Here is a 26,352-nt window from a genome sequence, read left to right on the forward strand (position 1 = left end):
GACATTAGAAATTCAAAAGAAAATGCAGTCGGAATCAGAAAATAAAAAATAAAAAAAATAAAATAAACAATTGTCGACATTAGAAATTCAAAAGAAAATACTGTCGTCATTAAAGATTTTTAAAAAATTAAAATAAAAAATTGTCAAATTAGAAATTCAAAAGAAAATACTGCCGGCATTAGAAAATTTAAAAAACAAATTCAAATGTCAGCACTGAAGAAGTAAAACTCGGTACTCTTGCTTCTTGGGCCATTTGCCGCACAGTACACTGGGAAGCAGCGATGACGCAATAGTATCTCATGGGGATTATTAATACGGTCTTTCACCCTAAGGCAACGTTTCTGAGGCTGATATTCGGTCAGAAAACGACCTCGGAAAGAGTCCTTTGGTTTTTTTTTTTTCTTAACTCGCGTCACAACTTCAAAGTTCATCTACAACGGAACGATTAAGTCGGTATGTTTATGCATATGTTCCGTCAGTATGTTTATGCTATATAACTATATATATATATATATATATATATATATATATATATATATATATATATATATATATATATATATATATATATACATTATATAAATATATATAGATACGTATGTGTATATATATATATATATATATATATATATATATATATATATATATATATATATATATATATATATATATATATATATATATATATAAACTAAGTCGAACTAAAACCCAACGACATTTTAAACGCATACTTCAAAAGCTACTTAGGAATTTTTTTCATTAGTAGCGTTTAAATGAGCGAATTCCTGTTCGCAGGGCTGCTGCTTATTTCAACTTCTGCGCCAAGAAAAGTAAAAAAAGAAAAAAAAAAATCCGCGTAAATCTCGTTCGCTACAGCCAATTTGTAAATGGCTGTGTGTTTTTGTGTATGTATGGAATTTATCCGTGTTTATCTTCTCTTCATATACACGAGGTGTTTATGAAGGAAATACTATTAAGTACATTTTATACATAAACACCACATTATATATATATATATATATATACTAATTGTCTTGAACATTTCACTGAAACATGAACAACATGCGACGCAAGACTACCAAATACAGTAATAAACAATAATAATTTTTAAAAAATCTTGAAGCAAAATAACAACGCAAACGTCAACCACAAAAAAAAAAAAAAAAAAAAAAAAAAAAAAAAATCTTTCAAACAAAATAACAACGCAAACGTCAAATAACCACTAACCACCACAAGCAGCCGGGAGAAAACCAAACGAGGAAAAAAAAAAAAAAAAAAGCTTGACATATAGTAAAAAAAAAAAAAAAAAAAAAAAAAAAAAAATCTACTGGGATCCTCTGAGCGGTCTACAAGGCAACTCGGTTGCAACAGACGGACTCTTCCTTGAGAGATCAAACCTTCAATTAGTGATCATTAATTATTACGAGACGTGATTTAATGAGACGACTTTTATCTATTTAGCAGCAATAGACTGTTGCTGCTAATTCTGCTGCTATTATCGTCATCTTTATTATAAAGCTGCCAAGACCTCTTAACCACTCATTTGCTGCTTGCCTGAGTCCTTAATTTATCCAATTCTTTATGTACGCTGGCTTCTGTGAGCACTAAAAGCACTTTCTAGGTTGGATTCTAAACCACGCATGTTTTTACCCAATATATATTTAAATAATTTTCTAGATTAGATTCTAAACCACGTATGGGGAAGAATGGTGGTAGTTGTAGTTGTAGTTGTTGTAGTAGAAGTAGAAGTAGAAGTAGTAGTGAAGTAGCAGGAGCTTAAAACGCCAAAACGTATAAATAACTTAGAACGTGGAAGACGTCGAATGAGTTGCAAAAAACAACTGTTGGAAAAGAGAAGGTCGCTTCCAGGTAAGTATAAGTAGCCTCCTCGCAAACAAATGCTGAGGAGGAGGAGGAGGATCAAAACGATGGTGATGATGATGATTATTAAAGATGAGGACGAGGATGAAGATGATGATGGTGGTGATGATGAGGACGATGATGATAATGATGGTGATGATGATAAAGATGAGGGCAATGATGAAAATTATGGTGGTGATGATAATGATAAAGATGAGGACAATGATGAAAATGACGGTGATGATGATAATGATGGTGGTGATGATGATGATGAAGATGATGAAGGCAATGATGAAAATTGTGGTGGTGATGATAATGATAAAGATGAGGACAATGATGAAAATGACGGTGATGATGATGAGGATGATAGAGATGAGGATGAGGACAATGATGAAAATGATGATGATGACATATATATAAAGATGAGGACGAGGATGAAGATAATGAGTACGAAAACAACGATGAAAATGATGGTAATGATGAGGATGATTCGAGACAAAAGAGAGAGAAAGAGAGAGAGAGAGAGAGAGAGAGACTTCTCTCCACACAAACGAGTATATATCTAAGTTTATCTAAGTTTTTTCTTGAGGATTCTACTGGTTGTCCCTAGGCTGCTTCTATCGACACCTACGTAGAGTCTTCAATCGGGCAGGAAAAACAAGATCGGAAAATTGGCCATTAAATGATGTGATTTACAAACCTACACTGGATTAGATTTTTTTTTAATATGAAGCGCCTAGGTAATTTTGCATGATAGCACTCCCGTATGTTAGGGAAATTAAAGTGTAATTCATTTATTACACCCGCTTATCAAGGACGACTTTGTTCTGACCAAAAAAACTCTGAATAATTTAAGTAGAGACTAAAGGTTTCCTGATTTGTTCGCGTTTCATGGCGTGGCAATTAAAAAAAAGGGGGAAAAACTAACCCCCGATAACGAGAGAGAGAGAGAGAGAGAGAGAGAGAGAGAGAGAGAGAGAGAGAGAGAGAGAGAGAGAAGAGACCGTTGTCCTATATACTATATCAACAAACTCAAACCAAACAGGTGTTAGCCATTTAACACGTGTACTAAACACGACTACATGGCTACAAGTTATCGTCCAACAATGAGTTGGGAGAAACCGGATTGTAATTAAAAGTGCTTCCTTTCACATTATATACAAGGAAATATACATATACATACATATACACACGATAAAAACATCCCCATACAATCGGCACGACATCCTCGAGAACGACGTGCAGTGCACGGCCTTTAAAAAAATACGCCTTCGACGAAGGGATTTTTTAAATCCCCAAAGGACAATAACAGCCTAATACACTTCTCGGCACGACATCCTCGACAACGACGTGCACTGCACGCTCTTTAAAAAGATGCACCTACTATTGTTTTCATTTCTTTCTCCCAAAGGATAATCACAGTTCAATACACTAACAAAACAACAAAACACACAAAATCGTCTCGCTAAATTCGGCACGACATCCACGACAACGACGTGCACTGAACGCCCTTTAAAAAAATAAGCCTACAAAGTTTTTTTTCCTAGAAGTTTATTTTTACCTACGAAATTTGTTTCCTACGAAGTTTTTTTTCTACGATTTTTTTTCTACATTTTTTTTCTACGATGAAGTTTTTCTGATACGAAGTTTTTTTCTTACGAAATTTTTTCCGACGAAGTTTTGTTCCCACAAAGTTTATTTCGCCTATGAAGTTTGTTTTTTCAACGAAGTTTTTTCCCTACAGTTTTTTTTTTAGGACATACCCAGCAGCCTGCAACAACGTTTCCCAGAAGCTGCATTGAGCAAGAAGGGCGATCGCGCCAAAGATAATACAGATACGTGGCACGCTGTCAAATAGCGGGGGTGGCAGTCTTTCTCTCACAATTACCACTGTCAGTGTTACTATTTGCGTCGTTACTACTACTACTATGTTGCTGCTGCGGCTTTCAGCTACTAGTAGTAGTACAAATAAAAATAATATCCTAAAATAAACTTTAATATTACCAAATAATATCTTAGACTACTATTTAAGACTACCAGATGATGATAATAATAATAATAATAATAATAATAATAATAATAATAATAATAATAATAATAACAACACTATTCTAAACTAAACTTAATATCAAATAATATCCTAAACCACTATTCAAGACTACCAGATGATGATAATAATAATAATAATAATAATAATAATAATAATAATAATAATAATAATAACACTCTTCTAAACTAAACTTTAACATTATCAAATGACAACAATATCCTATCCTGCTATTTAAGACTACCAAATAATAATAATAATAATAATAATAATAATAATAATAATAATAATAATAATAATAATAATAATATACAACTAAGATTATCAAATCGTATTTCAAATTTCACGAATCAGCACAAGAGGTCTTGCTATAAAGTTCGATTTGTTCTAAAAAAAAATTAAAAAAAAATAAATAAAAAAAACTTTCTATTAACTTCATGTAGGCTAACTCACTTCCCCTAAAATCATTTAATACTATAAAATTACCGAACTAAGTCTAGCCAAGAATGAAAGAAAACGATATCTCTGTGCTCTCTGCTCTGATATTTCCTAATTAATTAGTTGGCTAAAACACTCGATTACCCAATCTTTTCTCAAGGCGTAAAGATAAAAGTTCAACTTCAAGGTTTACAATCTTCTCTAAAATTTCACAATTTTCAATCGAATCTAAGAAAAAATTAAAACATAATAAATAAAAATACAAACTGGTAGAGATGCATATCAACATTAAAAAAAAAAAACTACCTATGGCACAAGATAGGAGAAAAGTTTACGGCTGTCAAAAGTTACCCATGATACTTTTTATTATAAATAATTTTATTTTTATCATAAATAATTTTTCTTATAGTCTCGTTTTTATCATCGCTCAATTATAAGGTTCTTTACTAAGCCAGTCTCTCTCTCTCTCTCTCTCTCTCTCTCTCTCTCTCTCTCTCTCTCTCTCTCTCTCTCTCTCTCTCTCTCTCTCTCTCTCTCATACACTTAATCTTGTTTAGGTAATTAAAAGTTCCCAAGGCGACTGCTTTTCATTAAAAAAAAAATAAGTCAACCAACATACCTTACATAACACCGACATTGTTTAAACGGAGCTAATCAATTAACAGCAGCAGCAGCTATACTTAACTTAAATCCCGGCAATCAATTTCTTCTCTCAATCGAAAAGCATTATCGCTTCTTGTTGCCCGACTGACTGATTTTTACGAGGTGCTGGCGATGCACTTACCTAGCTCCCAGAGAAAGCGCGCGCATGCCTTTCGCGGGGTTTACAAACACTAATCCCTGGATCAGAGGGGAACAATTTGGCGCGGAGATAATTAAATCTAAATCACACCACTTCTGCTGAGTTGGCGAGGAAATCTATTTAGGAAGATAAGAACTCGAAGCGAATACCTTTAGGTAATATCGTCTCTCACTATCGTACAGAATGGGCTGAGAGAAAACCTAACAAGGACAAGATGGATTTTTTTTTCATAAACAGTAGAAATAAACAATCGGAAACGATGTGGTCAAATCATGTTTCCTCTGATTGTGTGTGTGTGTGTGTGTGTGTGTGTGTGTGTGTGTGTGTGTGTGTGTGTGTGCGTGCATGGAACCAGTGGTTATTCAGCAACGGGACCAACGGCTTTACGTGACTTCCGAGTTCCGAACCACGTCGAGAGTGAACTTCTATCACCAGAAATACACATCTCTCACACCTCGATGGAATGCCCGAGAGTCGAACTCGCGGTCACCGAGGTGGCAGGTCAAGACCATACCGATCACGCCACCGAGGCGCTATGGTTCCTCTGAATGCTGAGACGATTATTCCAACTGGTCAAGGAGTAACGACAAGAAATAAAACTGACGTCAGCCGTACAAACAAAAATTCAGAAACGATGAAGTTGAATTATAGGTTTCTTCTGAAAAACGATACTAACGATTCTTGTTATTGACACGGAGGACGAAGGCCTGAATGGGTTGGGTTGAGTTGAATATAGAATTTAAGCCAAAGGCCAAGCACTGGGACCTATGAGGTCATTCAGCGCTGAAATGGAAATTGACAGTGAAGGGTTTGAAAGGTGTAACAGGAGGAAAACCTCAAAGCAGTTGCACTATGAATCAAGTATTAAGAGAGGGTGGAAAGTAAGATGAAGAAAGAGTATATAAAAGGAGGTACAGTAAAAGGAACGAAAGTGGTTGCAGCTAGGGGCCGACGGCACACTGCAAAGAACCTCAAGTAAAACGTACAGTGCACCGCATGAGGTACACTGACGGCACTACCCCCTACGGAGAAAGGCCTAAATAGAGGCGGGAACGAGTATACCAAATTCAGGTCGCTTTTATGACGAGACTTAACATCCGAAATAGCTCAGAGATCACTGGTCCCGGGCAAGTAAAAGGTCTCATAAAAGTGGGGAATACGATGTTACACGGTAGCACGTAAATTGGTACTCCCTTACTTAGATAAAAAAAAAAAAAAAAAAAAAAAAAAAAAAAAAAAAGTGGCATTCAAGAAATAGAGTTCAGATCACGTATGCACGTGAAGCCGAGTAAAAACAGGTACCCACTCATTCGCTCTAACAAAGCATTAAATACTCCCCCCCTTCACCCAACCAAGCCCTCCCTGATAGATAATAATACTCTAAAGTATTTAATAAGAGAAGTTCTATGACCATAAAAGATTAACTACCGGAGTTATCTCCTTTGCCTAAGGGGTATAATAATACTGACCCAGAAAGCTCAGGCGTTACTACTTCAACCTGCTATAGTACTATTGGTCCACAGACGATGATGTTTATAGTTTTGAGAGAGAGAGAGAGAGAGAGAGAGAGAGAGAGAGAGAGAGAGAGAGAGAGAGAGAGAGAGAGAGAGAGAGAATACGAACCTTCGCTTGCACAGATAGCGTACTGACTTACAAAAAGAAAACCATATCAGGTAGGCCTATGTCAACCAAGACTTCAGCTCAACTCTTCCTGGAGTCCCTCTCCGCATGAATAAATCCCTGATTTATTCTTGTTACATTCACGGATGAATAAATCCACCGGTCATCCACATACAAGATCGTCAAAATGAATAATTACTTCCTTGAAGTCCGAACCACCAAATGGCGTCATCAATTTGAGTGGACGAAACCCTATTGTTAAATAAGAGCTGCTATTCTCTGCTTCTATTTAAATCACAAGTAAATTCTCTCTGTGAATTTCATTCAAACATTAAAGACCTAATTTCCACTTTGGTCAGGAATTCTTTGAAAGGTTAAAATCACAAAGAATTCATAGTATAAACAAAAAAAAAAAAATACCGAATAACTAAAACATTCCAAAGAAACATGACATTTGCTCACTCAATGTTTTGACATTCGTGCAACATCGCATTTAGCGAATAAATAGGGAGTGACATGCAATCATAATAGGCTCTCTCTCTCTCTCTCTCTCTCTCTCTCTCTCTCTCTCTCTCTCTCTCTCTCTCTCTCCTCTCTCTCATTTTCCTAGTTCAGTAATAAATGCACGAACTATTAAACTAAAAGAATAAACTCTCTCTCATCTCTCTCGTCTCTCTCTCTTCTCTTCTCTCTCTTTATATATTATATATATATCTATATATAGTATATTATATATATATATATAATATATATATTATATATATATAATTAATATATATATATATATATATATATATATATCTATCTGACAAGTCTAATGTCAACGACTATTCATTAACTGCTTGTCTCAAAGCACAACAATCACAAATATTACGTAATTGGTTTCAAACTCACAAATGGCGTTCACATAGACGAGTAGGAAGAGACCATGCAAGCACAAACAGACATTCTCTCTCTCTCTCAATGATGACCACCTCTATTCGTGCCTCTCACAAACAGCAACCTCATAAATCAATAGTGTGCACACAGTACATGGGTAGGTGGTCGAGGGTTTGGGGGGGGGGGGGGGGGGGGGGGGGGTTATACGTGGATTCAATGGGGTGATGGGGAGTGGATGGATGTGGAGGGGGTTTGGGGGGGGGGGGGGGGGGGGGGGTTTTGGGGGGGTGGGGGGGGGGGGGGGGCTAAGCTGTGCATTTTATACCTCCACATCAAACCTCTCGGACCATCCCTAAAACGCATATATTTATAAAGCTGTTTAATTTCTCTCTCTCTCTCTCTTCAACAAGAGAGTTTGAAATCTTGTCAGTCACTGCTTTTCATTCCCCGTCTATTATAGTTTTATTATAAAAAAAGACAATAAGCAACTGTTCAATACACTTCCACGTATGATAAATGACATTTTCATCTCATTTCCCTTCAATTATCAAGCTTTATTATAAACGACAATAAAGAAACAGCTTTTCAATGTACTTTCATGTATGACAACTCACGTATGACAACTGACGTTCCCCCAATGAAGCGATCGTGCACCGTTGATGATAGTATATATAGAATTCGGATCGGAACTCGTGGGGGAGGACGGAAAATGCAGCAATAAAAATTCCCGGCATTCCTAAACCCGGAATATCAGACTGATGACCGAATGATTTTATATTCCAACTGGTATTCCAACATCCGAGGTCAATGGCGTCCTACAATTCGTTTTGGCTAAAAGCGGATACCACCTGCCTTCAATTCGTGGGCGAGTCCCGAAATCAATCTCGGGAGGTGGCTCTGCATTGAATGGTTTATTTTAATACAAAAATTCACATGGGTTCTCCTGATTTACGTACCTGGTAGCTAGTTAGTTGTGGTGGTTCGCAACCATGAGTTAATTTCCACCGTGGGTGCGAACCACCGCAACTAACTAGCTGAACCAATGTGAATTTTAATATAAAACAAAACATTCAATGCATAGCCCCCTCCGAGATATATATATATATATATATATATATATATATATATATATATATATATATATATATATATATATATATATATATATATATATATATATATATATATAGGGCATCACGTTTTTTTATTCGTATGTTCAACCCAATCAGAAGTTACATTACAAAACTTCTGTTGTTGCAGATCTTAGGCACTGTGTCATGGGTATGATATTTATACAACAGTTCGAGCTGAGCGAATCTCGGTGTCATATTACATTCCTGTGAAAAACATTTCTGTGCACAGAGGTTTTCGCACTCAAGTGTACAGTAGTAACTTCTTGTGTGGATAAATGTGTACCTTATCTTGTTCGTGACCGAGTACAAATATAACACTCTCATAATGTATTCCTCAATTCTGCTCTAGTTAAGAATGGCTTTCGTAAGTAGTTCTTTCCTAAATTGTATCCCCTGTGTATGAAATATGAACTTTATGGCTTTCGTAAGTAGTTCTTTCCTAAATTGTATCCCCTGTGTATGAAATATGAAACTTTATATCAAACATTTAACCTTATCTACGGAATGACACTAACTATACAGAGACGGTCAACCAAAAAGGTTAAACACAACCCAATCTCAATTGTGTATTTGGACAAATTTCAATTGCGGTTTTTACAGGTCAACTAGGTTTATATAACAAGAAAGCCCTAATTGGGTTTCTGTACTTCTAAAAATAAAAATTAATTTCTAGCAAGAGAAAACCTATTAAAATCAGCATTAGTTTTTATACAAAGGAAAACCAGATGGGGTTTCCTACCAGACACAGAAACGCGCAGTTGGGTTTCCATATGTCAAAACCCAAAATGGGAGGTTTTTAACCCAGAAAACCCCATCTAGGGTTCTGCACCAAACACCCGACTGGGTGTCAGGGAAAATCCCACAGTTTCTTTTCTTAATAAAATCGTCCGGGTTCCTCAAATCCAAGATCACTCTCGTACCATAACTTCGAGAACTGATCCCACATCCTACGAGTATAAGGATTCCTTCTTCTTATCATCCGTCTCTTCTTCTTCTTCTTCTTATATTTCGTCTCTTCTTCTTCTTCTTCTTCTTCTTATCTTCCGTCTCTTCTTCTTCTTCTTCTTCTTCTTGTGACAGACATCTGCATTTGTCCCAGAGAATGATTCCCGGGGACTCCAGCAGTCTCCTCCTCTCGGTTAACCTACAAAATTATTCATGAGGGCGAACGAACGTGGGTGTCGGCTGCTCTATCAAGTCGTGGGAGGGGGTGGAGGGGGGGGGGACGGGGGGACAGGGGGGACAAGGGGGGACAAGGGGGGGGGGGAAGGAGGAGGCTTACCAAAAAATGTGGCTGCTGCTGCTGCTGCTCACACAACGAAAGCAATCTCCTGTGAACTTCGTATTAAAGAAAGTCAGAGGGCAATTTCTCCCATTAAGCTAAATCACCATGGTGATAAAAGCACGCTCTCTCTCTCTCTCTCTCTCTCTCTCTCTCTCTCTCTCTCTCTCTCTGCAAACAAATAATGTATTATATTTTGGAACAGGGAAGCTCTACACACTTCATGGGAGGGTTAGAAGAATGGGAATACGGACACTTCGTGTAATTATTTTTTTTTTCTAATTAACCAAGTGCTGTTTCATGATTCCGTTTCTACCGTGCTCTTCATTAAAAAAAAAAAATCTAACATTACAGTCTCCTACTTTGGGCATTGGGATATTCATTTGCAGTTTTAATAATTATCCAAGTAACCATGTTAATTGTAAGTAATGCAAAATAAACAGATAATCACACTACGACGAAATCTGACTAAGAATATCAAAGATTATAAAAATATATATATCAAAGATTATAAAAACATATATATATATATATATATATATATATATATATATATTATATATATATATCTAGCGTTTTGATTCGAAAGAACTCGCCTCACATATTCCCAAATATTACTAACTGATGTTTAGTATCGACCATTTGTCCTTTTTAACTACATAAACTAGAAATCTTGACCAAATTAATTGACTGATTGTGTCTATTAAACCTGGCGTCACAACATCTAAGTTATTGACACCGAAATCAATTTAAATAGAAAAAAAAAAATTAAAATAATCTTGACTGAAATGACAAATGCAGACCAAGGAAGGGTGAACATCACGGACATTCATTCTCGTGAGACCATTTGAAACGAGTTGAAAAGACAAACCAAGAACAACACCGATCAGACTTAAAAAAAAACTCTCTCTCTCTCTCTTTCACACACACACAAAGAGACTATTACGCAATAGATGCCGCTGCCAACAAATCACTATTTCATAAGCAACGCCCGCTCCCACCCACCACCGAGATCTTAAAATAGCGAGAAAATTAGAACTGGCACTTAATTTTATTCTTAAAATAATAAAAGCCTTCAAAGAAAAAAAAAAAGGAAAACCACTTTTCTCCATCTCTATGCCACAATTTGTCTTCAAAGACAAACTACGTATTTATCTGCATTTTTTTTTTTCTAAACATTCAACTTCCCCGCTCAGTTGATCTCATAAAATGCATATATAAAATAATATTTTCCCGGTGAAATATAAACCTATGATGTTGCTCGTATGTATGTACGACTACTTGAAAAAACATATGAAGCATAAACTATGATAAAAGGATAATAAATAGAGGCGATGAAAATAATTCATTCTCAAAATCTACTGAACCAATGAAAAAAAAGTATTACGTATAAGATTTTATGTTTTAACTAGACATTTTTTTTTTTTTTTTTTCTTTTTTTTTTTTTTTTTACAAATCATGATTTTGTATTATGAAGTTAATAAATGTACTACAAAAACTAGCAACAAATAGATGAGACTTGGGCTCTATTTATATAATATAAAGAAGCTTCCATAACCTCACCCCATGTTATTAAAACAGGAAATTCTCTACTAGAAAATTTAAAATGTCAGTTTTAATTAATAATTTTGTTGTTGTCTCTGAATATAATATGTCAACATCATTATATGTAGTATTGACATCAACCGTGCATTTGACATCTAGGCCAGTCACTTACGACGCTCCTGTTTGGCTGTTGATAAGCCAATCACAGGGCTGGAAACTCTCAGTCTCTCTCGAGAGTTCACATAGGCAAGATGTATGTTCCACCTCTCCTGAAAGACGTATCCCTCAGGAAAGGTGGAACATACATCCAACTCACGTGAACTCTTTCGAGAGACTGAGAGTTTCCAGCCCTGTGATTGGCTTCTCAACTGCCAATCAGGAGCGTCGTAAGGGACTGGCCTAGACGTCAAATGCACGGTTGATGTGAATCTACTATAGTAATACAGTAACCTTACTATTAAAAACCCGATTCCGTAGGGGATTATTGCCGTCAGTGCACCTCACGCTTGCACTGTGAGGATACTTAAAGTTCTCTGCAGCATTCGTGAAGGCCCGAGCTGCAACCCATTCCATTTCTTTTGCTGTACCTCTGTGTTTCTATTCTCTTTCGTCCATCCTACTTTCCACCCTCTCCTAACGGCTGTATTATAGTGCAACTGCGAGGATTTTCCTCCTGTCACACTTTTAAAACAAATCTTTTTCATTTTCCCTTTAAGCACTGAATGACCTCTTAGGTCCCAGCTATTGTCCTTTGCCCTCAGTTCTCTATTCCATTCTTAATTACCTTATATAAATATAATAAAAACAAACCAAGATCTTTAATTACCTTATAAATATAAAAAACTAAGATCTTTAATTACCTTCATATATATATATATATATATATATATATATATATATATATAAAAATATATATATATATATATATATATATATATAACAAACCAAAATCTTCAAACTTATTCTGCAACGTTGCCATTATCAAACAAGTCACTAAGGGTCCCTTGACTTGTTTAACAAAGTACCTTAAAACTGACTATAAACTTGTTTAACAAAATAACCCCTTAAAAAAACCGGGGGGGACTGAAAAAACTTTGTTTAAACAAGGTAACTTTAAAAAAAAAAAAAACTGACTGGAAAAATTGTTTAACCAAAAAGTTAAACTTTCTGGGACGAAAAAACTTGGTTTTAAAAAACAAAGTACCTTAAAAACTGACTTGGAAAAAACTTGTTTAACAAAGTACCTTAAAACTGGGAAACTGAAAAACTTTTTAAAAAATTTAAAAAAAACAACCTAAAACTGCTGGGGAAAAACTTGTTTAAAAAAAAAAACAAAGTTACCTTAAAACCCCGGACTGAAAACTGTTTTTAAACAAAATACCTTAAAAACGGGGGGGGACTGAAAAATTGTTTTAAACAAAATACTTAAAACGACTGAAAAACTTGTTTTAACAAAAAAGTTACCTTAAAAAAACTGGGGACTGAAAAAAACTTTTTAACCAAAGTACCCTTAAAATGGCAAGAAACTTGTTTAAAACAAAAATACCCTAAAACAGACTGAAAACACAAGAAACACGAAGAAAATCGAGGCATGAGAAGTACTGTAGCTTCAGGAGCATAGAAAGGTGACAACATGAAATTGAATAATTTCGCCATCACATCACACGAACTGCGTTGCCTAAAATACAGAGAACTGACTCCGTGAATCAGGACACACTCGACGTCAAGTCTGTGAGAAGTCAAGTCGTCACATTTAGTTTGTTTGAATGCTCGCATGAAGAAATTTCACGTTGTTGCCCTATTTTCTTCTTGTTTGTGAAACAGTGATGTGGTTCATTTTTTGTTTGTGAAACAGTGATGTTAATTTTTCACCTAAATGATAAGCTTTGATTAATGCCGACATCTTCATTTCGAGACTAGGGTCAAATCTCATTTTTTTTTTTTTTTTTTCTCTTTACCAGTGGGAAATTTCATCCCAAACTGCGCTGTTTCAATCTTAGTTGCGCTATCGCATCACCGTGTTGCGCTATTTCACCCTCTGTTGCAATCAAATCTAATTTTAGTTAACCAGTGAGAAATTTCACCCCTAGTTGCGCTATCACATCCCTGTGTTGCGCTATCGCATCCCTGTGTTGCGCTATCTCTTTGCTGCTTCACTTGTTTGGTTTTATGCACAGCCCTCCACAGGAATGACCCTCTCTCTGGCGGTGCCCTTGAACTACGTTTTTAAATAAGTTTTCTAAATAACTACGTTTTCTAAATAAGTTGCTCCTTATATATACATTTAGTTTATAATTGTCTTCCCGTGTTTTCTGATCAGTATCGTAGCTCCTGCAGAATGGGAGAGTCTTCAGTTCTCTTTTTAAAATTTGCTTTCTTCTTGTATGATTTTCACTCCAGGCGGTATTTTGTGGTATAGTCTTGGTGTGTAATGATCAAATGCTCTCTCACCTGACTTCCAATTCGTTCAAGGTTCAAATAGCCTATGCATACATACATACATACACACACACATTATATATATATATATATATATATATATATATATATTATATATATATATATATATATATATGTGTGTGTATGTGTGTGTGTGTGTGTGTTTCACTTGCATGTCTGATCACAATATTCAGTTCAGGTCTAAAGAAACTTATGCAGTCTCTTAGATATGTTGGTTCACCATATTTCAGTGCTTATAAGACTGTAAGAAGTATTTTGTATTTTTTTAATATAGATTTTTGGCATTACGCCGAGCACCATTCAGCGCTGAAACGGAAACTGACAGTAGAAGGTTTGGTTTGAAAGGTGTGACAGGCAGAAAATCTCAAAGCAGTTGCACTATGAAACAATTGTTATGAGAGAATTAAGGACAGTAAGATGGAAGAAAGAGAATATGAACGGATGTAAAGTAAAAGGAACGAAAGTGGTTGCAGCTAGGGGCCAAAGGGACGCTGCAAAGAACCTGGTGTAATGCTTACATTGCACCTAATGAGGTGTACTGACGGCACTACCCACCCTACGGAGTTGTATTCTATTACGCAGATTTCATCGTTTATAGAAGTTCGAATCCCGGCTCGGCCAACTCGGAATCAGAGGAATTTATTTCTGGTGACAGAAATCCATTTCTCGATATACTAGTGTGGTTCGGATCCCACAAAATGCTGTAGGTCCCGTTGCTAGGTGACCAACTGGTTCCTAGCCACGTAAAAAAATATCTAATCCTTCGGGGCAGCCCTAGGAGAGCTGTTGATCAGCTCAGTGGTCTGGTAAAACTAATATATAGCATTTCTGGAAAACCTTCACAAACCCAATCTTGTTCCATGTTCCTTTTCAATGGGCGAAGGGGGTTTGGAACGTTCCAACCATGCACTTGCTCTTTCCTAACCTCCGAGTATTTGCAGACGATAAATCTGGCTAATTTCTATCGCGTCGATAATAAATTCGCCCGGAGGCCGCGAGAGGAACGGCAATCCACCGTCCGTAATTGGCCTTTATATCATCCAGGAGACTCGAGCGTCTGTGAGCCAAAAATGTGTGTGGAGAGAGAGAGAGAGAGAGAGACTGGCGATACGCTCAGTCGACTCAACCCCAATGCCAGGTACATCTTGAGCGAAAAAAAAAGTAAATATCTCTTCAAAACGGTTGTAAGAAACAACAACACAATCGCAGAGAAATGCGTCAATTACGTTTGTTTCGCCCTCATCACTTTGGATGTATTGATTATTATTGTTGTTGTGATTCGTCGGAGAAAATTAACGTGTATATCGACTGAAAAATAAATAAGACTGCTCCTCAATTAGGTTTTTTTCCTGTTATCCCTGGAACGTGAATATTCGTCGACATTATTATCATTATTATAAAAGGAATTATTATCTTCTGCCCTAATATTGGACGGCAATTGACCAATGTCCATACTAAGGTAAAGAGGAAATATACCAAGCACCAAGCATCGTATTTCCATCGGTCTCTCTCATCATATATATATATATATATATATATATATATATATATATATATATATATATATATATATATATACATACACGACATAATGTGGTGAAACACGACTTCATATGGAACAAGCGTAAATGGCAAATTAACACACACACACAATTGCTCGTACGCTTTCGAGAACGAAACCAACGAGAAATCATAACAAAGATGGACAAAAACAAACACACAAAAAAAACATCGGAAACACCAAGAGCAGTCGGCTCTGAATGGCGGCGGGGCGCCTCTCGATGGAGCTGAAACTGTGGACGTATACGTATATACGTCTATTCCCCTTCGAGTTCCTCTATTCGCAGAGGCCTTGTAATCTGATTGCCACCAAGGATGGTGGACGGAGGAGATATTGGAGGAGGGAGGAGGGATGGGGAGGGAGAAGAGAGGAGAGGGAGGAGCTTGAGAGATGTAGGAAAATGAGGAAGAGAGAGAGAGAGAGAGAGAGAAAAGGTAAAGGGGGTTGCGTCATCTGGCGAGCTGGAGGAGTAATAGTGGCTGCGTAGTATTGTGTGACGTCACGCAACAGCTACAACCATTGTTAAAACCTCGGGCGTTCTATCGTCAACACACATGCGGTTCGATTCGGATACGAGGCAAATGCGGAGAGGGGACCACCTCTCTCTCTCTCTCTCTCTCTCTCTCTCTCTCTCTCTCTCTCTCTCTCTCTCGTATGAATTAGGATGTGCGCTTTCGTGCGTCCATTACTGAACACCACGTGGTTCCACGAAATGAAAACTCATGAACTAAATTAAATCCCAGAAATAATAAGCTCAAATATCAATGTCTGAGAGAGAGAGAGAGAGAGAGCGAGAGAGAGAGAGATGAGAGAGAGAGAGAGAGAGAGTTGAGAGTTGGAGCGCAATGCAGCTACGCTTCCTTACAGTCACCTATCTCCTACAAGACACGATAAACATTTCATCTCCTAGCAAACGGACGCGCGCGCACACAACCAACTGAGAGAGAGAGAGAGAGAGAGAGAGAGAGAGAGAGAGAGAGAGAGAGAGAGAGAGAGAGAGAGAGACTTCCTCGATGTTCCTTCTCTTCCTCTGGGGTCGTTGACCGTTTGATGTAGGAAACGTCTCGTAAGGAAAAGAGAGAGAGAGAGAGAGGAGAGAGAGAGAGAGAGAGAGAGAGAGAGAGAGAGACCACGTGTATGGCGTAGTTTGCAGCCATGCCACACCTCTGTCACCCCTCCGGCGCCCCCCCCCTCTCCCCCCCCCTCACCCCAACCAATACCAACCCCCCCCCCCACCCACCCCCCTATTCCTCCTGCACAATCGCCCTTCCCTAGGAAGTTTCCCATCTACTTTCTACCCTCTCTTGTGCAATGGCGAACACCCCCACCCATCATCCCCTGCACATCGCCCTTAGACCCCACAAAACCGAGTGGCCTGCTTGCCTCCTTCCAAGACAAAGGAAGGAGAGAGAGAGAGAGAGAGAAAGAGAGAGAGAGAGGGATTGGTTACGTCTGAAATGATAGATTTCATAATACATATAAACTTAAGTATGGTAAATATTATTAAAATAAAACAACATAACACAAGAGGGCCACAGAATCCCTTGGAGGAAATGAAATTTGCTTGGAGATAAACCTGAGAATCGCCTCAAAAGCAATGAACGTAACAGACACGAGTAGAAGCCAAACCTCTCGAAAATGTCAATTCATAATAATTTACTGCTACCACACCTCCACGCTAATCAAAGTTAGCAATCGTCATCAAAGGGTAATAGGGGTGCGTCTTCTTCTTCTTCTTCTAAGCGCCCTGACCTAAACAATGCACGATGAACGAAATAACAAAACTCCCTCTGAACTGACAACAATCCTAAAGCTTTGGATAAAGATCCTTTAAAATAATTAAATACGGTAAACCAAAAACTAACGAGGGGACACAAGTACCCTTTCGTAAAAGGTCCCTCTCTTCCACGCAGGCATCGTGCGACAAAGAGCAGCAGAGCGCTGCTTCCGCCATCGGCGTCCCCATGCAACATAAATGGCACGATCAATAGGGATTCAATACAGGACATCAATCTGAGATTACGCAAAGAGAGAGAGAGAGAGAGAGAGAGAGAGAGAGAGAGAGAGAGAGAGAGACGAATGTTGCTGTCATGCCTATGCATATGGAGACGTGATCATCACGATGATGTCAGCATTAACGCGATGCATTTTCGTAGCAGCTTTTATTACCCAGAATAGACGTTGAGACTATTTTTACTCGAAAGTACTAAGCGAAAATAACCTCGGTCCCTCCAATTCCAACCAAGTTCAGTTAGATGTGCTGCTGCTCTTCTCGTTCATGGCCGGAAAGAACAATGAAACTGGACCTTTTAAGAATCTGGTTACTTAGGAAATGGTGCAAGGTTCGGCTGCGACAACCATGAGACTACCATGTAGACACAACCATGAAACTCTACCATGCAGAGACAACCACGTAGAGACAACCATGAAACCATCGTGCAGAGAAAACCATGAGACTCTAACCATACAGAGACAACCATGAGAGACTGACCATGCAGAGACAACCATGCAGAGGCAACCATGAACCTTTACCATGTAGACACAACCATGAAGAGACAACCATGAAACAACCATGAGAGACTACCATGCAGAGAACCATGAACCTTCACCGTGTAGAGACAACCATGAAACTCTACCATGTAGATGACAGATTAAGTTGCTCTTTCTCTGTTCCTGGGAGGTGAGAACTGAGAAGAGTAGAAAATATAATAAATAATCACAAGTCATCAGAATGACCGGAACTTATCCCTTGAAATGGCGACACAAAATACTTATAGCACTCTGGCGGTGTTAGAGAGAGAGAGAGAGAGAGAGAGAGAGAGAGAGAGAGAGAGAGAGAGAGAGAGAATGACCCCTTCAAATGATGACAAATATAACGCTAGCAGTCTCTGAGGGTGTTGGAAGACTCGGTGAATTTGGGTAGGAAAGGGGGGGGGAGATGGACCACGTCCAACCGACTGAAAAGGCGATAAAATAAAAATACATTTCTTAAAAATCATTCGGTTCTATTTCAGAAGACCAAAACCAGTGGTTTCGAGTCGTCCCAGAAGTGACCCACCAGAAAACCAGTCTAGAAGACCCAAGACCTCTCTGTTTTGCGGAAGTCATAAAGAATCCCCTTCCCCCCCTCCCTTCCCAACCACTTGAACGAGCCCCTTGAACGAGTCCCCTGAACGCTGCCTTCGGAGGGTGATCGTGGAACAAACTATATCGTTGATGTACGCTACTGAGGTGTTTAATGTATCGATAGAGGGGAGGGAGGAGAGGCGAGCCTTGCGCAAGAGAGAGAGAGAAAGAGAGAGAGAGAGAGAGAGATTCTTACGCAACCGCGGGAGAGAAAATTAATCATCTGCGTGATAGCAGCAGCTCCCTTCACCAAGTGCCCGATAAAGAAGTTCAAATCAGCTTGACGGCCTGCTAAAAACACGGAGATTAAGGGTGGCGATGGGATTTTGTAAGAGTGCGAGTCGTATGGAGTCGTATTACGAGGTTGTCGTCAGTTCTGCGATGAGAGCAAGCACAAAACCAACAACTTTAATGTCATTTGAGGCATCATGACTGTCACACAATACATTTTTTTCTCCCAAGTTGCGAGAACTCTGAAGAACTGCGGCATTTCTCGAAAGATCGTCGTCATTGTCTACGCAATTACATAAGGATTACTGTTATTCTAACACAGGGGCCACGTACGAAAACAACGCAGTCGGCTGTGCTACATACTAATTCCGTCCTTATTCAAAGAATGTTCTCAGGCTGAAGAAAACCTGAATATTTACAAATTGCAGTGACCTTCCTACCGCAGGAGGGTTGCGCAATACAACGTTTTGTTTTGTCGTAGGCCAAAGATGTATTACGCTGGCGAAACATTGACACAAATTGCTTTGTCCTTGGGGAGAAACGCATCGTGCTGCAATGTCTTAAGAAATACAGTGTTGTCTTCAGACAAAAGCCTAAGATATTAACCATTATGGCTTTAGAGATATTAACCATTTTGGTTTCTGACAAAAGCCTAAGATATTAACCATTTTGGTTTCAGACAAAAGCCTATGATATTAACCTTTTTGGTTTTAGACAAAAACCTAAGATATAAACCATTCTGGTTTCTGACAAAAGCCTAAGATATTAACCATTTTGGTTTCTGACAAAAGCCTAAGATATTAACCATTTTGGTTTCTGACAAAAGCCTAAGATATTAACCATTTTGGTTTCTGACAAAAGCCTATGATATTAACCATTTTGGTTTCAGACAAAAGCCTAAGATATTAACCATTTTGGTTTCTGGCAAAAGCCAAATATTAACCATTTTGGTTTCTGACAAAAGACAAGATATTAACCATTTTGGTTTCTGACAAAAGACAAGATATTAACCCTTTTGGTTTCAGACAACAGCCTAAGATATTAACCATTTTGGCTTTAGACAAAAGCCTAAGATATTAACCCTTTTGGTTTCAGACAACAGCCAAAGATATTAACCATTTTGGTTTCAGACAACAGCCTAAGATATTAACCATTTCGGTTTCAGACAACAGCCTAAGATATTAACCATTTCGGTTTCAGACAACAGCCTAAGATATTAACCATTTCGGTTTCAGACAACAGCCAAAGATATTAACCATTTTGGTTTCAGACAACAGCCAAAGATATTAACCATTTTGGTTTCAGACATCAGCCTAAGGTATTAACCATTTTGGTTTCAGACAACAGCCTAGGATATTAACTATTTTTGGTTTCTGACAAAAGTCTAAGATATTAACCCTTTTGGTTTCAGACAACAGCCTAAGATATTAACCATTTTGGTTTCAGACAACAGCGTACGATATTAACCATTTTGGTTTCAGACAACAGCCTAAGATATTAACCATTTTGGTTTCAGACAAAAGCCTAAGATATTAACCATTTTGGTTTCAGACAAAAGCCTAAGATATTAACCATTTTGGTTTCTGACAAAAGACAAGATATAAACCATTTTGGTTTCTGACAAAAGACAAGATATTAACCATTTTAGTTTCAAACAACAGCCTAAGATATAAACCATTTTGGTTTCTGACAAAAGACAAGATATAAACCCTTTTGGTTTCTGACAAAAGACAAGATATAAACCATTTTGGTTTCTGACAAAAGCCTAAGATATTAACCATTTTGGTTTCAGACAAAAGCCTAAGATATTAACCATTTTGGTTTCTGACAACAGTCTCAGATATTAACCATTTTGGTTTCTGACAAAAGCCTAAGATATTAACCATTTTGGTCAGACAACAGCCTAAGATATTAAAACCATTTTGGGGGGTTTCAGGGGGAACCAACCAGCCTAAGATATTATTTTTGGTTTCAGACAACAGCCTAAGATATAAACCATTTTGGTTTCCAGACAACAGTAAGATAATAACCATTTGGTTTAGACAACAGCCTAGATATTAACCATTTTTGGTTTCAGACAACAGCCTAAGATATTAACCATTTTGGTTTCAGACAAAAGCCTAAGATATTAACCATTTTGGTTTCTGACAAAAGCCTAAGATATTAACCATTTTGGTTTCTGACAACAGCCTAAGATATTAACCATTTTGGTTTCAGACAAAAGCCTAAGATATTAACCATTTTGGTTTCTGACAAAAGCCTAAGATATTAACCATTTTGGTTTTCTGCAAAAGCCTAAGATATTAACCATTTTGGTTTCAGACAAAAGCCTAAAAGAAAAAATTTTAATTCCATTTTGGTTTCAGGACAAAAGACTAATATTTAACCCTTTTGGTTTTGACAAAAGCCTAAGATATTAACCATTTTGGTTTTCTGACAAGCCTAAGATATTAACCATTTTTTTTGGTTTCAGACAAAAAGCCTAAGATATTAACCATTTTGGCGGTTTTGAAAAAGCCTAAGATATTAAACCATTTTGGGGTTTCAGACAAAAGCCTAAGATATTAACCATTTTTTGGTTTTCAGACAAAAGCCTAAGATATTAACCATTTTGGTTTCTGACAACAGCCAAGATATTAAACCATTTTGGTTTCTGACCAGCCTTTTAAGATATTTAAACATTTTGGTTTCGACAAAAGCCTAAGATATTTAACCATTTTGGTTTCAGACAAAAGCCTAAGTATTAACCATTTGGTTTTCAGACAACAGCCTAAGATATTAACCATTTGGTTTGACAAAAGCCTAAGATATTAACCATTTGGTTTCTGACAAAAGCCTAAGATATTAAACCATTTTGGTTTCTGACAAAACAGCCCTTTTTTTAAGATATTAAAACCATTTTGGTTCAGACAAAAGCCTAGATATTAACATTTTGGTTTCTGACAAAAGTTAAGATATTAACCAGTTTGGTTTCTGACAAAAAGCCCTAAGATATTAACCATTTTTTTTCAGACAAAAGCCTAAGATATTAACCATTTTGGTTCAGACAAAAGCCCTAATATATTAACCATTTTGGCTTTCTGACAAAAGCCTAAGATATAACCATTGTGGTTTCTGACAAAAGCCTAGATATTAACAATTTTGGTTTCAGACAAAAGCTAAGATATTAACCATTTTGGTTTCTTGAACCAAAGCCTTTAAGGGATATTTAACCATTTTGGTTTCAGACAAAAGCCTAAGATTATCCTCAACCATTTTGGTTTCAGACAAAAGCTAAATATTAACCATTTTGGTTCTTTGACAACAGCCTAAGATATAACCAAAATTTGCGGTTTCTACAAAAGCCTAAGATATTAACCATTTTGGTTTCTGACAAAAGCCTAAGATATTAACCATTTTGGTTTCAGACAAAAGGCTAAGATATTAACCATTTTGGTTTCTGACAAAAGCCTAAATATTAACCATTTTGGTTTCTGACAAAAGCCTAAATATTAACCATTTTGGTTTCTGACTAAAGCCTAGATATTAACCATTTTGGTTTCTGACAAAAGCCTAAATATTAACTATTTTGGTTTCTGACAAAAGCCTAAATATCAACTATTTTGGTTTCTGACAAAAGCCTAAATATCAACTATTTTGGTTTCTGACAAAAGCCTAAATATCAACTATTTTGGTTTCTGACAAAAGCCTAAATATCAACTATTTTGGTTTCTGACAAAAGCCTAAATATTAACCATTTTGGCTGTAGACAAAATCCTAAGATATGTCACAGTTTCAAAGTATTATTGTTTTGTCCGTGGCTACAGACGTCTCATACTATACTACAGGAGCCTGGACACTCGTAGTCGTAAAAACAACCACTTGGGATAAACCAGTAAAGGTTTATACCTCTGACATTTAAACGGTGGAAAAAAAAAAAAAAAAAAAAAAAAAAAAAAAAAAAAAACAAAAAAAAAAAAAAAAAAAAAAAAAAAAAAAAAAAAAAACAACCATCATATGGACCCGTACTTTTTTAAGACAACGGTTTTGCAGCAAACCGTAGAAGGCTTGATCCGAAGCGTTTAATTTCGCCCTTAAAAAAAAAAAAAAGGCCTCTACTTACCTGCGGCAGACATGCATTAAGCAGACCTGTCTTGCTCCTACCACGGATGGGCGTGACACTTTCCCCAAAACCGCCCCCCCTCCCTCCTCTCCCTGTAACACACCCTCAATGACCCGACGCCCACCACACCTATATCCCCTTCTACTCCTACCTACCTACATGCCATCTCACCCTTCAACCTCACAAACTTCTATTACATAACCATGGGTTAGCAACCCCCCCCCCCCCTATCTCTCTCTCTCTCTCTCTGCACCTTAATGATTTCCTCGAGCCTCTTTTTACGAAGACCAACTGTCAAATACGATTCCTCACGCGCTATTTGTAACAGCTCTCCTGAGTTACAAGGCTAAAGGAATGGACGGGCGAGAACTCGAGAGCAGCTGAAAATAGAGGCACTGTACTCTTCACTGAACACTGAATTTAACGAAGTCTCTCTCTCTCTCTCTCTCTCTCCTTTATATACACGATGTAAGACACATGGAATAAACTGCCACCAGAAGTTGTGAACAGCAACAGTGTGGAAGAGTTTAAAAGAAAGCTGGACAAAATCATTGAGACACTGTGGATGAACACTAAAACCTGCTCCTACGTTAGTGAAGCACACGAAGTCTCCTCTGATGGATTAACAAGTCTTTTAGACATCATAATCCTTGTAACTCTCTAGCCTCAGATGGGACACGAAACATGAGCAACAATCATCGGATCGACCCACTTCGCAGGCTCTAAAGAGACACCGCTTGCTATAAATAAATAGGGGTGCTTCTATTAAAACGCACACAATAGGGTGCTTCCAACAAAAGTACAATAAAACAAAGGGGGCTTCTAATAAAAACAGTTAAGGGTACTACCCATAAAAGCACACCAAAGTAAACAAAGTGGACGTTCAATAAAAATACACAACGTGAACTTTCAATAAAAACTCACAAAATGGACTTTCAATAAAAGCACACAAAGTGAACTTTCAATACAAACACATTTGTTCTTCCAATAAAAACACATAAGGGTACTTCAAATAAAAGCACATAAAGTGGGCTTCCTATAAATAAACAAATGATATCATTTAATACAAGCTTGCAAAATGGCCTTCAATAAAAATACACAAAGGTGACTTCACCTGAAAACAAACAAAATGAGTTATATACCTAATTAATAAAATCAAAATGGCAAAAAACAAAACACTAAAGGGTTTGCAATAAATAAAAGAACACAAAGATTTCTAATACCAGAAGTCACACAAAAGGTGATTTCAAAAACCACCTACACAGAGGAGTTCCTTGTGTACAATGAAAAAAAATAAAGTTAAAAGTTTCAAATATAAAGCAAATGGGAGTTTTCAAATCAAAGAAGCGCACGAGGTAGCCTTATAAATAATTTTGACGACAAAGATAATAAAGGGTTATTCCAACAACAAAAACCACAAGGAAGCTTCAAACAAGAAAAAAATCCCATAAAAAATATAAAAAAAATAAAATCCAAAAATTTGTTAACAAATCCGCAAGAAAAAAACATAAAAAGGACATTTCCAATGAAAAAAAAAAAAAAAGTGGCTTTACCAAACCACGAATAACCACAAATAACAAGTATCCAGCAACGGAACATGATCTAGAAAACAAACGCTAAAATAAAATAAAAATCAAATAAATAAAGGTCTAGGAAGTAGTTGGAAACGTTATCATCACAATAAAATAAAATACTGAAGAGCCCCAAAAAATGAAGTTAGATGAGCAAGCCAAGCCAAGGACTCCCACTTTAACAATATGTTATCAACGCCCCCCGTCAGCACAGTATCGCTCTGTACTTAATTTGAACCAAGCATGCAAAGTTTGGACTAGACTATCTTTCAGTTAGTTCTGTATATATATATATATATATATATATCTATATATATTAAACAGCGGAGGGAGTTTCTCTAAACCCAAAAACTATACAATGAAGGTAGGGAAGACCACAAACAGGTCAAGGAAACGCATATTATTAAGTTGCTTTTTTTTTTTTTTTTTTATTTTTTTTTTTTTTGTTTGTTTTTTTTTTTTTTTCAAGGAACTCATATTTATTAAAGTTGCAACGTTTCGAAGCCAACCAGCAGGCCTCATTTTTCAAGCTAAAAAGTAACAATATCTAATTAGTACAATAAAATTAAGCTACAATATTAAAATACTACAATGTAAAGTACAATAAAACAATCACAGTTAAAAACACCATAAGGACAACCGTTGAGTGTGAAGACAGAGGAAGGACTAACAAAAAACGTAAGCAGTTCACGAGAGGTAAAGAGGTGTAGACGTGGCATGGGTGTTCAGTGAGGGGACCAGTTTTTTAATAAACAAAGATTCATTAATTGTTAAAACCTTGTGATTGGAAGCTCTGCCCAAAACCTGAAAGTCTTTGTACTGGATCGAATACCTACATTTATCGGTATGATCCCTTATGTTTGGAAAATTCATGGGATTCGAAAGCTTAGTGCCCAGTTCTATAGCTGATAGCTCTATGACTGTCGATTCGGACCTTGAGTAACCTATGTGTCGATCCAATATAGGTTCCTCGATTACATCGAGGACAAGTAAACTTGTAAATGACACATGAGGTCATCAATGGATCCAAACGGTCCTTGAAGTTGAAAAGGCTACCGATATTCAGTGGGTTTGTAGGTATAATTTTGATTTTCATGGCAGGGAGATTACCAGACATTAAAGCGTGGAGTTCCTTATATAAAGTTGTATTATGAATAAAAGGAAGGCTAGCATAGAACGGTAATTTAGGAACGTGAGGAGTAGGATGACGTGGAACAAAATATTATTTAAAAAATTTGGAGACATGCTTAAAGAACAACTGGTGGGAAAGCAGTTTGCTGTTAAAATATTTTTGCAAGAACGTGACTTCATTGTGAAAAGATTGCCAACTAGAAGACAAAGCAAAGGCTCGGTGAAGCATGGTTAATAAGGCATTTATCTTAAAATCAAGAGAACAAAACTATAAATATTTTAACAGCAACTGCTTTCCCCCCACCAGTTGTTCTTTAAGCATGTCTCCAAATTTTTAAATAATATTTTTGTTCCACGTCATCCTACTCCTACGTTCCTAAATTACCGTTCTATGCTAGCCTTCCTTTTATTCATAATACAACTTTTATATAAGGAACTCACGCTTTAATGTCTGGTCATCTCCCTGCCATGAAATCAAAATTATACCTACAAACCCACTGAATATCGGTAGCCCTTTTCAACTTCAAGGACCGTTTGGATCCATTGATGACCTCATGTGTCATT

The 26,352-nt window shown here is 37.1% G+C and overlaps 1 protein-coding gene across 4 annotated transcripts in view; it reads right to left on the reverse strand.

The window, feature by feature from the left end:
- The window catches only part of LOC135204195 (uncharacterized), a 150,042-nt gene that overhangs the window by 108,512 nt on the left and 15,178 nt on the right, over positions 1-26,352 (reverse strand). The window lies entirely within an intron of this gene.

This window comes from Macrobrachium nipponense, chromosome 44 (assembly GCF_015104395.2).
Source record: "Macrobrachium nipponense isolate FS-2020 chromosome 44, ASM1510439v2, whole genome shotgun sequence".
In the NCBI taxonomy this organism is placed as follows: Eukaryota; Metazoa; Arthropoda; class Malacostraca; order Decapoda; family Palaemonidae; genus Macrobrachium; species Macrobrachium nipponense.